The sequence below is a fragment of the Mastacembelus armatus genome, chromosome 3, assembly GCF_900324485.2.
Source record: "Mastacembelus armatus chromosome 3, fMasArm1.2, whole genome shotgun sequence".
Taxonomy (NCBI): Eukaryota; Metazoa; Chordata; class Actinopteri; order Synbranchiformes; family Mastacembelidae; genus Mastacembelus; species Mastacembelus armatus.
The window spans coordinates 19,450,978-19,463,655 of record NC_046635.1 but is presented as its reverse complement, the minus strand read 5'-3'; positions in this window follow the sequence as shown (position 1 = coordinate 19,463,655).

The following is a 12,678-nucleotide window of genomic DNA, read 5'->3' as shown; positions in this document are numbered from 1 at the left end:
CATATTCAGTACTTTGGCGTCATTCTGTGAATTAAAGTGTACTTATTCCCAAAACTCTGATTTTTGTCAATCCCTTGGTACCTTATGGTTTCTGGATAAGGATGAACCATTTTACATGTTTTCCACCTCAGTTTTCACATGCTTCACTTGACCAATTTAACTCCAGTGTTTACTCTCTTTTTAGTTCTGGTTTAGTTTAAAGCCAGCTGTGTTACAACGACTATCAATGCTCCAACTATATTCACCAGCTTGACATGATTACTACCTGTCTGATGTTTGATGTGAGACAGGTAGTATAGTGGGTTTTTCAGAGCAGTTCCACTAAACATTAGAGTTGTGGACCAAAACAAGGAACTAAAAGAATTTATTTAGCTGAGTTAAATTCTTGGGATTGGTGTGATATTTGTGGAGTCATGAGTTTATGAGAGTGTTTTCTCATCCATTGCTAAAGTAAACAGATATTTATTAATGCAACGTAAAGACTGGAAATAGCGACTCTAAAGAAATTGCTTGTTTTGTAAAAACTCCAGGGACCTTTTGGTTATACCACTGAATGTCACAATCACCTACATTCTAGTCTCATATGATTTTACACAGCTAGTAGAGGTAAAAATTTTCATCTTTTCTGCCTTAAGTATTCAGCTGTGTTTGTAAGTGTTTTCATTTCTTCAAAGCTTCCAAGGCAAAGAAAGAGACACGAATTAATTTTATTCTCATGTCATTTTCTGCAATGTAAACCTGCTTTTTAAGTTCCAGCCTTCCAGTTTGTGCAGGAAAATGCAAACGGTTTTTATTGAAAGGCCCAAAAGATTATGTATTTGTGAACAAACTGTAGTTTCCCAGTGTTTACTAGATGCGGGGATTTACCTTTCAGCACCTTTAAATTCACAAATCTAGCCAAATTGACATTTAAACCATCTTTGACCTGACAACTTCTGACATCAACATCGCAGTGAAGTGGGAGGCTTAACACACCTTTGAGAGAAGAGAAGAGTAATAAGCCATCACTGCCCACAATAAAGTCAGAGAGATGTGACCAACAAGGCCACTGGGGCATTTGGCTTCTCTTTCATGAATACAATTGGCCTTTCAGTGTTAAAGTGACTCACTACTAAGAAGATGTGCTGAAGCATCATCCCAACCTCCCCTTTTGACCCACTAGATACTGGATAACCTTTGACTGATGGAGTTTAATTGATACATAAAAGCATGTGTGAAATGTGCCATGGTGACATATGTGGCCAATGTCATGCTTTAATGACTTATAATGGTTGTGCATTTTTGCTGATGTGAACTGGTAGTTAAAGCCATCATGGGTCTGTTCAATTTTAAGTGCCCGTCACTATGAAACCTTTATTTCAGATATACTGAAACGTGAAAAACTAAAGCATGGCACAATAGCAGTTGAAGGGAGTCAATTACCCAAATTAGAATGTGCAAAATGTAATAATGCATCTTCATAGATTCTTGTTTTCCCCTTTTAGCAAGCGAATGATACCACTGACATGGTGTGCAATTTCCTTCAGACACTTGAGCTCTCCTGAGAACGAAGCACAGCTTTATTCAGCCCAGAGCCCCATCTCATATTTATAGCCATGTGGTTAATGTGGCCTCTGTGACACTTCAGTTGCTTACTGCAAGATCCCACCACTCTTTCTATTCTAGTCTATATGTTGCAGTGGACACAGACCAGCTTTATGTAGTAAACTGCTGTTCTTCTTGTTTACATAAAAGGTTCAATGTGTATTATTTAGAGTGATCTATTAGCACAAATGGAATATATTGTCATTAGTGTGTAACCACTGGAAAATATCAACTGTTGCATTTTCTTAATCTTAGAACGAGCCTTTTAAATCTACATTAGGCGCAGGTCTCCTTTCACAGAGACAGTCAAATGTTACGCTGAACAATAAACGCGAAATCTTCAGGGTTTTGCTGCAGTTGAAAAATATGATCCTCATGTTACCACTTTCACCAAACGCCACAGATTTTACACATCAAAGTCTAATTAAAGTTATTGGAGAGTACTACTGCATACAGTATGTGAAAAGAGTTTAATATAGCCTTTTGTGGTTCTAGTGATCAGACTACTTGGTCCACAGCCTACAGTTATGTGGTATAATTATGTGTTTATTGTGTTGTACTGGGAGGAAACTCGACACGACATTGTAAGCTAATGATGAACTGAATAGTTGCACCTGCATTCATTGTTTTATGGTTTTACTAAAGCCAAGCACAGTGCAAAGACTCTATACATCTCTATATTTTTTTATTTGAACAAGAACAAAAAATAAAGAAAACAAATCTTTACTGGACTGTGGTCCACACCGTGGCATTAGTTAATATCATACATGTTTTGTGACTGAGGGAATATCCTATAGTGAAAGGAGGGGAAAAAAAGACATTCATGGATGTCTTTCTGCTCTGATTATTGACATTTAAGGGATCATCATTTACAAGTAATTGGCTTTATGTGATCAGTATAATTATGCAGGAACAGACAATATTTTGACAGCAGTATTTTAATTCTGTATTTTTATTTTAAAAATATTTACGTCTTACTAAGGTTTAATTTTTACTTTTCATGCCATAAAAAAGTATGTTTAGTGTAAATGATTGTTCAGGGAAAATGTATAAATATCAATATATTGTGTATAATTTATATTATGATTATAAAAGTAGTTTAAAACTATTATTAAGATTATTATTTTTTCTAGCAGTTTTGCTGAGGCAAGTGTGCAGTGAGTCATTGTGCCTGATTGGAAACAACAGTAAATGGTAAGTAGACTCTAAAGGGAAAAAAAAGCAGCAGAACAATGAAGTGTTGGTTTCAGGCCCACAATGACTCAAAGTGCAGTTTCAGTTTTCAAGGAAACTTGATGGGTCACTGCCATTTTATACACCATGTAATGTGGATATCCTCCACAGGCATGAACACATTTCCAACACACAAAAAAAGGAAATGCTAAATTCACTACAGCAAACTGTGGGTCTGTCAAGAAGCAGTACAGCACATAATTTGGATTCAAATTATCACTTAAAATAATTTCAATGTTTATCATTTTTATGGCAACAGTAATTCCATGTAATTTATTTATATTCAATAATATCTCTCTGAATTAGAACATTGTTACTGACAGACTCCCCTGCAGGATTTAAATTGCCTTCAAGAGAGTCGTTCACATTAAATGACACAGCATGTCCAATTTATCTGATAGCTAGCCCCACTGCCTCTTTGCACTTCAGCAGAATTGTATAATGTTACTGCCATGCAAACAGAACATCCAACTGCCGCTGATTCACTGTTACTTTCATTAAAGGTTTTCTTGGCGATGCACAGGGTGGCTTTTATTGTGGAAGGGCAATATCATTGTCACTCAGGATATTAAATCCCTTTGCTGCAGCCACAGTCACCAGGTCGCAAATCTAAAGGATTCTGACTTTAATCATATTATTAATTAGTTATATTTCTTATGCAATTAGTGTTAAATTAGGGTGATCTAAATTGAGGCAACCTATCAGAGTGATGTTTTTGCATCAAGTCAAACAGAAATAGTTTTGAGGATAGTGGAGCCAAATAAGGATTAGGTTGTTGCTTGTTTAATTTGCTCAGTGTCTGAACAAAGTGCTCCAGCAATGTAGTCAGTGTTGTTGTACATGAGCAGTGCTCTTTCATAATCTACTAATACTCCAAATGGTGATGCATGATGGGAGAATCATGAGCTTTTGGTCTCAATACACCCGCAGGACATGTGTCAAGCCAGCTGTTCAAAATGGTAAAAGGATGTTAAAGGTACTGAAATATCAGTTTTTCTACAGCATATAATGTAGTTTTTATGGGACTATGTGTTGTAAAGCAATGCTCCGGGTGTGTTCAAGCACTATTTTGTATGTCATGCATTTGCTGTGTGACATTATGCTGCTTGTGTATATTCCCCTGTAACACAATTTAGTGTTATTTAGTGTATTTGCCTAAACTCTGCGGTTTGTGGTATTTGTGGATGTACTCTTAAACATACTAAGTAGTTGGAAATTAAATAAATGAGAAGGTAATAGGGATTTCTGGTTGCAATGAAACTGTATTTAAATCCTTTAAGCTTCTCCCTTCTGTGTTTTCAACAGCTGAGACATGCTGTGTTTTGCAATGCATACAGATCATTTGATTTATCTAACATTGTGAATGATGTAACTACATTTGAAAGTTGGCTAAAGAATCAAAAATAAAGTATTTCATGCACTCAAGTAATCAAATCAAGTGGAGTATTCAAAAGAATGTTCTTATATTTCTCATCAAGTGTTATTCATCTTCTGACTAGGTGGGAGTGTACTGTAGCCATCAGACAGATTGTACAGTCATACAGTGTTGAAAAACTTTTTGAACAATAAGGTAAAAATCATGAAAGACCAGTTTGGCTGGTCAGTAGACCTTCATGACAGTTCCCAGTCTGCATGTGCATATGTTTATAGAGTAAATATGTTAATCTGATGTACCGTATTTAAGCATTTTGTGAGGCAATGATTGTAATATATCAAGAATGATATGTCTCTTATGGTGTTAAATGAGTTTAAACTCTCATCTAATCCCACACACACAGATGCCCACAGTGTTTTAAATGCAGGATGTGTCTTAGAAAGATGGTCTTATGCAACAGCTTGTGCATTCTCAGGGGATGTGATTTAAGGCTGAATATGTGAACTTCAGCTGCCCCAACACGCCCTGCAAAGCATTGAAAGCTTGGAGCGAGTTGTCAGAGGACAACTGAGGTAATACTGTTACACCCTAATAAAAACACACTGTCAAACGAATGAGAAAACAAAAGAGTACTACATTGCCTTGAATGACTAACAAAAATATGGCAGTCCAAAGACAAAATCCACTGGTGTAACAAACTGTGCACACTGGACTCTTTCATTTTTATGTCCTTTCATATTTGTGTAATTAAATATGACAATGTGTTTGATAAGAATTGTGTCCCAGGAGAGCCGCATCCAACTGTTTCATTACATGAGATACCAAAGAACCTTAAAACCTAAACAATGGATAAGAATTATTGGATTTAATTTAACTAAATGAAATGTTCTTCATAAATCATTATAGAACAAGACTGAGAGCAGGATCCGTGAGGCTCAATGAGTATTGGACAAATTCAAAATAACTCATGGTAATGGTGGCATCACCAGGTTGATTACAGTTCACCAGACTGTTTATGATACAATTTAAGGAAATCCATCCAATAGTGGTTTAGACATGTAATTCAGAATCACAGCTCATGGTGGCGCTAGAGGAAAAGTCTGGAGATCACAAATTCTAGTAGGATACTTAAACTTTCATTCAGTCCATCCAGTAGTTACTGAGATATTTCAGCATGAACCTGTGGATCCAGGTGTTAGACAGACCAACCAACTGCCTGACAGCCCCATGTCTCTAGCATGAGAACAAACCAAACCTGATAAATATTAGAGCTTTATACTGAGGCTGGACATGAATCAAGGCTCTGATGTTTTACATAATGAAGGGACAAGTGGCCTGCCTTGTTATTATTTTGGCCAAAATGAATATATGTTTATTATATTTCAAGTATTCTGCAGTAAAATTGCTGAGATACCTGTTATCCTCTTTCACAGTCTGTCTTACATTCACTGTCAGGAGCTCATTAAACAACTGACTTGCAGATGACATCATCACTGGGTCTATTATGTGTAGTTTTAGAAGAAAATTATACTTAATCACAAAACAGGTCACAGCTAACCGGAGCTATAACAAGTAGCACATGGCATATCTCTCTGAAGTATTTTCCCTTTAAGCGAATGTCTGTTTCACATTAATCACAGAGCAAAATGTTTCTCATCCTGAGAAACAAACGCAGTCATAAACTCAGGAACTCGGCAGAGCATTCTTGTACTTACAGGACGATCACTAGCTTCTAATGCTAGATGTTATTGATAAATTTAATTTTCATAAAAGAAAAGTGGGTTTAATGGCAAATCAGTCAGACAAAAATCCAATTCAGTATCATGTTTTATTGTGTTTGAGGCTGTTTGTGTTTGAGAGAGAGCGAGGGAGAGCACAGTAAATAGTGGACTGTCCAAAGTGATGAAGCAGATGGTAATCACAGTCTAGACAGGCAGGGCAGAGAGGAGGTAGGCGAGGAGGAGATGGGCCTTGCTGTTAAATCAACCACCCACAGGAACAACATTTTAAAGCCGTTTTCAAAGACTCCACTGCACAGATTTCTGCAGTGCGAAAAGCAGGCAGTCAAATTATCATGGTAGCGCATTATGATGAACCAACAGTACCAGACCAGAATATTAATATGCTGGCACGGAAAAAGTGAATATGCTTTAATTTAAATCAAAGCGTCTATTGCTTACAGCCACATATTCTACCCATTATGGGAACAGCAGTTTTTCTGCTGACAGATGACCAAAAGACAGATTCATTCACTTGCAAAAAGAAGATACCAGAAAGCTTCAGGTGGCCAGTGTCCAACAAATACGAATTATAACCCTGTTAGCCTCCTTAACACCCCACGTTGTCTGCTGTAAACTCTGTTACTGTTTCATTCCGACATTCTGTTCAGTGTTTCTTACCCTTAGATCTTTTAAATAACAATCAATAAAAAAAAATCATCTCACTTTGCTGATGCAGTTTTAACCTGATGTTTGAGCCCACCAATCCACAAACATTTAAATTCACACTGCATTTGTAACGACAGGCCTCTAAATACTGAAGGACATATGAGCATCATTATGTTTAGGAGCATATTCTGTCAATAACACTGGATGATCAGGGGGGCAGCATGACCTTCTGTACAGACTGACAGCACAGGAACGCACACACAAATACCAAAAGCACATCTTCTGTCTTCACAGTAATATATCACAAAACTGCCATTATTTGTGATTGTCAAGAAACAAACTAACTTGATCTATTGAGGATTATTTCGATCCATGGCAAAAAAGTAAGTCCATTTAAGGGAGGAAAGCTCCAATGCAATGTTTTCAGCAGAGAACCTCACTGTCACAAAGTCGGCATTTTAGAACAGGATATATCTGTTGTGGTTCTTGCACATTAACAAAAAATAAATTCATTAAAGGATCTGATTCATATGAGGCATTAATCACTTAAAAAAACACGTTTCAATGCTCAGTCGCACAAGTTCAGTGGGGTGCTTGTGCCCTCTAGGGTCAGAGCTGCAACTCATTTGAGGATACAGAAAACAGCATTGAATGGAATAAACAGCATTACACAAGGGAACACAAGGCCTCTGGTTATGTAGATAGAGTGTAATTTTTAAATAAATTATGTGTTTGAAAGTAAACAATTAACAGGACATTTGCTTTTTTTGCTTAATAGCAGAATAAAAAAAATTCAATAATTGAACTGATGTGCTACAGGTTAGCAACTTATAGTAGGTGGACACGTCAGTGTCAGCTGTTCACTAGTAGATGTCAGGTTTTACATAGATTTGAGATTTGGTTTCTCTAAATTCATCTGGTGGATTAGCCAAAGTGACAAAGGCACCGGTTCCTTGACAGAGATTTTACTGTTTATGTTTTAAAAGTAACTTATCAATCTCCCAACCCTTTATACTTTTCAGCCCCACTGAAAAAATACTCCCTTAAGAAACTTGAAGTTTTAGCCATATGTCTACAGTGGCAAAATCCTGAATATATCTAAGTTATGGACCCATTACTTTTATGTTATGTATTTACACCTCCTAAAAATCACATTTAACCAGTCCACTAGCACAGCCTTCTGGTCACATAATATATTACAATCTCAGTAGGCTATGTCTGCACATAATACAGAATTTAGCACAGAGCTGGAAAAACAACCTTGGATTTCTTTCTTATATAGGAATCACTACAGTAAGATTTAAGCAGAAGAAAAGCTTTATGTGCAAGTGTTTTAGCCTAAGGAACCATATTATTGAATATGAAAAACTGTGCAATCAATGAGAGTTTACAAATCATATATGTATATATATTTGATGTTTCCTGCCCTAGATTTTATGTTGCCTGTTACAAATGCCAAAAATGTATATTTTTTTTTATACTTTCATAAAAGCACCAGACGCCAGCCTACACCAGTCACCACATTATTTTGCAATAGTCACAGGATGTACATGGATAACAAGCAATGCAATACACTAGTGGATCCAGAACTGCTGGTTTGCTCAACAACCTTGACCTTTCTGATTAATCATGTGAGACATTAGGTACTTGGACACTGAGAGACATATTCAATCACAGGGGCTCAGTGGAGTGTTTGTGCCCTCTAGTGTCAGAATTGTACAAGTCCCTTAGGAAATGAATCACAGCAGCACAATATTGAAACATTTAATCAGAATTCATAATGTCTGAATCTACATTAATTAAAACATCAGCATTAAGAGACAGTTTTAATGGAATAAACTCATTAGAGTATACTGAGGGTGCATGAGGCGAGATTTTTTTTCCTGAAATCTTGCTTTTCCACCTGTTCCCCATCTATTCAGATACATTTTTACTTAAAAGAGCAAATTAACAAATGATATTTGTGTGGACATAATTGGTGTCTAACCTTTTCATGGTATTTAAAATGCATAGTTGAGAGATTTTCACTGAAAAGGGTATATCAATTAAATACAGCAAGTCGTTTGTGAGTCTGCAGGTGTACTTGTAGTTTTTACACTGTGGGAAAAACTGTTCATGCTGTGACATTATGAAAACCTTTTCTGAGGAAAGAAAAGTTGGTTCCCACCAATATACAAAAATGTTGCTTCTTGTTCACTTGGATGTTTGGCCTGCACTGTGCAGACTGATGGCTACCTGCAGACTCTTTTCACGTTTATCTGCTGAAGGAGGAAAAGCTACTGTGTTCACCCTAAATCTGAGTTTGCGTATACGTCCACCATTTTGTGACATCACATCTGCTTTCAAAAGGAGTCATTATCCAACATGAAACACACACAAATATAACTGGAGGCTTGAATCCTTCAAATCAGTGAGAATGGACTGTTCCAGTTGCACTCAGCAACTAACCCTTTGAAAACCAGTCATACAGTGTGGCTTCTGCAAACAAGGCAGAAGAATCTGTAGTAATAAAGTACCCAAATACTGTATTATTCAGAAAAAAATATAGCTTTATATGTTTGTTTAGCTCTGTCTGAGGGATTTCTAAGGAGGTGGTCCATCATGTCAAATTCAGTCCTGTTGATAGGATGCACACATAGTGCCACCTGGTGTTTTTTGTTAATATACAAATTATGTTTTAGAGTTTAAAAAAAAAACAACTAATACATTGTTATTGTTTAATATAAAATAATGTTGTTATAGAATTATATATATATATATATATATATATAATTATCTAAAAAGACAATTAAAATAATGACAACCCGACATCTTGTAGCTCAAGCACCGAGCAGCTGGGGAAAACCATCACATATTACCTGAAAACGACGACATAAAAAGCCTGCTGAGAAGCTGCTGGTGATTTGCACTAAGTCAGCCACATTGCGCCTTTACTTGTGGCGTTGAGGAGGAGCTCAGTTGTTTATTCATTCACGTCAGCCCCTCTTTCCCTTCCCTCCTTCCTGCCACACACAACGGGGACTCACCGTTGCAACTGTTTTTTTTTTTTTCCCGTATTAAAATTAACCACAATCACGTCGCCACCATAAACCGATTTTGGAATCAGGTGAGTGCTGGTTTTTACGCTTCTCTTCCTTTAATAGCGATAATAGCGGGGATATAGCTGCAGCTGGAGCGTTGACTTGTCCGGGCCGGCGAGGCGGCGGAGGAGGAGGAGGAGGAGTGTTTCAACCGTAACTTATCAAATTCCTCCTGACCAGGCTCGAAAATGTATGCGCCTCGTGTGTGGTAATTTTTACTGTCTCTGTGTTTTGTACCGGTGCCTTTCGGTGCGGGGTTTTTTTTCACGCTACGGCGACAACAAATGGTCGATGTAGGTCAGCAAGTACAGTCAAAATGTCGTCTTTTCTTTTTTTACTTCCACATTCTCTCATGCCACAAACAGATGGCGTCGAGAGAGAGACAGAGAGGGAGAGGGGGGGATGGAGAGAATGGGGAAACAGACGCATGAAGGAGTAGGGGCTACACCAGGCCACATCGTAGCCATCACTAATCCACACGCACGAAAACCCACCTCTCCATGCCGAGACACCGGAGGGCACGGTGTCTTGCGCAGGCCCGTCTTCAACAAAGTTTTCTCTCTTAAGTTTGTCGTGGTCTTTCTTTTTTTAAACAGAACGGCTCGAGTTATTTTAGGTGGTTATATTGGTTTATTTTGAGCAGACAAAAGTATCCATCGTCCTAGTCAGCTCCCGGTGTGTGTAATTTAGACTCAAGGCCACATTTTGGTCCCAGCTCAGCACAGAGGGGATATTTTTTGCACCGCACTCACAGGATGCACTGCAGCAAATAACCTGTAGTCCGGGCTGCTGGAGGACGGACGACCACCAGTTTGTTGACTTGTCATCGGACCCTCAGATTGGCCCCAGTCCCCCCCCCCCCCCCCCACTGCACTAATGAGGGCAGTGCATCTCAACGCTTGCGGTGAAGGGACCCGAAGGTCCCGTATGGCTCCTCTGGCTTCGCATATGTGGCCTATGTTTTGACTGCTCTCAGTGTCATTTTATGTAATGAAATACAAATCCAGAATGGATAATAGCAGCCTTCGAATACCTGCCTTGCGGTGTCTAATCGTGTAATGTGCAAGGCAGCTGCATACTGTGCATGCCAGTCTGCAGGCTGTGGCCTTTCGCTGTGATCTCATGCAGTTCAGTGTCAGTGCACTTCAGTGACAGGGAGTAATTAAAAACGCATCCTCCTCTTGTGATGTTTCTCATTGATGGTTATTTAGATGTAAATATGCAAATCACTGTCTTACTTGCAGCATCAGAGCCATGCAGGTCTAAATTCATGCATAAGATGTTACTGTTTGCATTCTTGGATGTGACCTATTTCAGATATATTTGTGAAATGACAGTGACTTTATCTTCTCAGTGGCCATTGATTTGCAGGGCATCAACAATTCCGGTCCAAATTTAACACTTTTGTATTGTTACTTTAGCCTTTTGTTAGAATAGCCTATTTCATTGCAGTGTTTAGACTGAGCATCTCCTGTCGTATTGGTCTTCTTTTCTTGAGTGTATGTCAAGTGATGTTGACATGGTATTTTCCCACTGTAGCACACACTTCCACCTGCGTCTTTTGGCTCTCCTATTTTTGTAAATTGTCAAGCAGCTCTAGTGGGTGACCAGTCACGACTACATCGCTGATTGGAGTGCTTTGCTTCCAATGAATGCAGTTTTGGGGCCCTCGCGATTTCTTGTTTGTCTTTGACTTCTCCTATCTGTTTTTGCTTGAAGGCATCTCACCAAAGTTTAAATTGCTTTGCAAACTTGTCTGTCAGCTGGATGCTGTATTTGTTGTCTTCTGCGTTAACCTTGTGTTAATGGTCAGTCTTTATTCACTCTGCCTTGTGATTTTTCATGTACTGCGCTTACTGAAAACATGCATTGGGCTTTGGCATTTGGACTGGACTACTCTGTTTGGATTAACTTGATTTAATAATCATGCACTGCTAATTTGTCAAGTTCAACAAAAGGCCCTGGCAAATTCTCAACGATCCAGGCTTGTAGTTTGTCTGCAGAATTTATGCCGCCAAGTTTAAGTGTGTAGTTATTTATTTCTTGGCGAGCTTCAGTTGCACAGTGATGAATGAATTTCCCCAAGTTTGGATCAATAATATGTTATTACGGTGCTGCTGCTGCTGCTGCTGCTACACAATCTGTATGCTACTCAGGGGATCATAAGGCATTCGTCCATGGATCATGAGCAGCAGGGTGACTGGGTTGAATGAGCTCCAGTGGGGCCAAACTGACAGCACATCAGGGCATCCACAATATTCTTACAAAAACTGAACCAGTTACCTTACCAGACAAAAAGAATTAGATACATATCTTGTATATGAAAATAATCAACAATTAGACTTTCTCTTTTCTCCATCCTTTTTTTTTGTTTTGTTTTGGATGTGGGAATAAAGCTATTGGTAAACGGTTTAGAATAGCTGTTGATGGTGTCAGCACATTGCAGCGCTCGGCTGTGCTGCAGGCAGGGTTGGGGGAAAAAAAAGAGCCTGATATTTCTCAAAGCACAAAGACCTAATATGTAATGTGGGGCCTATTGGTTACAGCCATGTTGTGCAACCTCCAAAGTGTAACGGCAGTTTTTGTTTTTTTTTTTTTGAGCATGACAATACTCAGGCTATTTGCAAAAAATGTCAATGTTGAATCATTAAGAATAATACTAAATTTAAACACAATCGACAGTTTACTGTGTATTGCTTCATTAATAATAATTAAAATGACAATCAGAATATTGTCTGACTGTTAAAAAGTATGAGAGTAAATATGGCTGTGATCCAAACATAATTGATCAACTATTATCACTTGTAGCAACCTCACCAGACAGTTTCATTGTTAGTGAGAAATTGATGTGAGAAATAGAAATTATTGGTTTTTAGAGACTGGGGAAAATGTGATCTAAATTTAATTCCTGGCTCATTTGTTTCAGTTATTAATGACACTACAAGAATAACAACAAATTATTACACTGCCTGTATTTTACCTGTAACTAATATCAGCAAATCTATTTTGCTTAACTGGC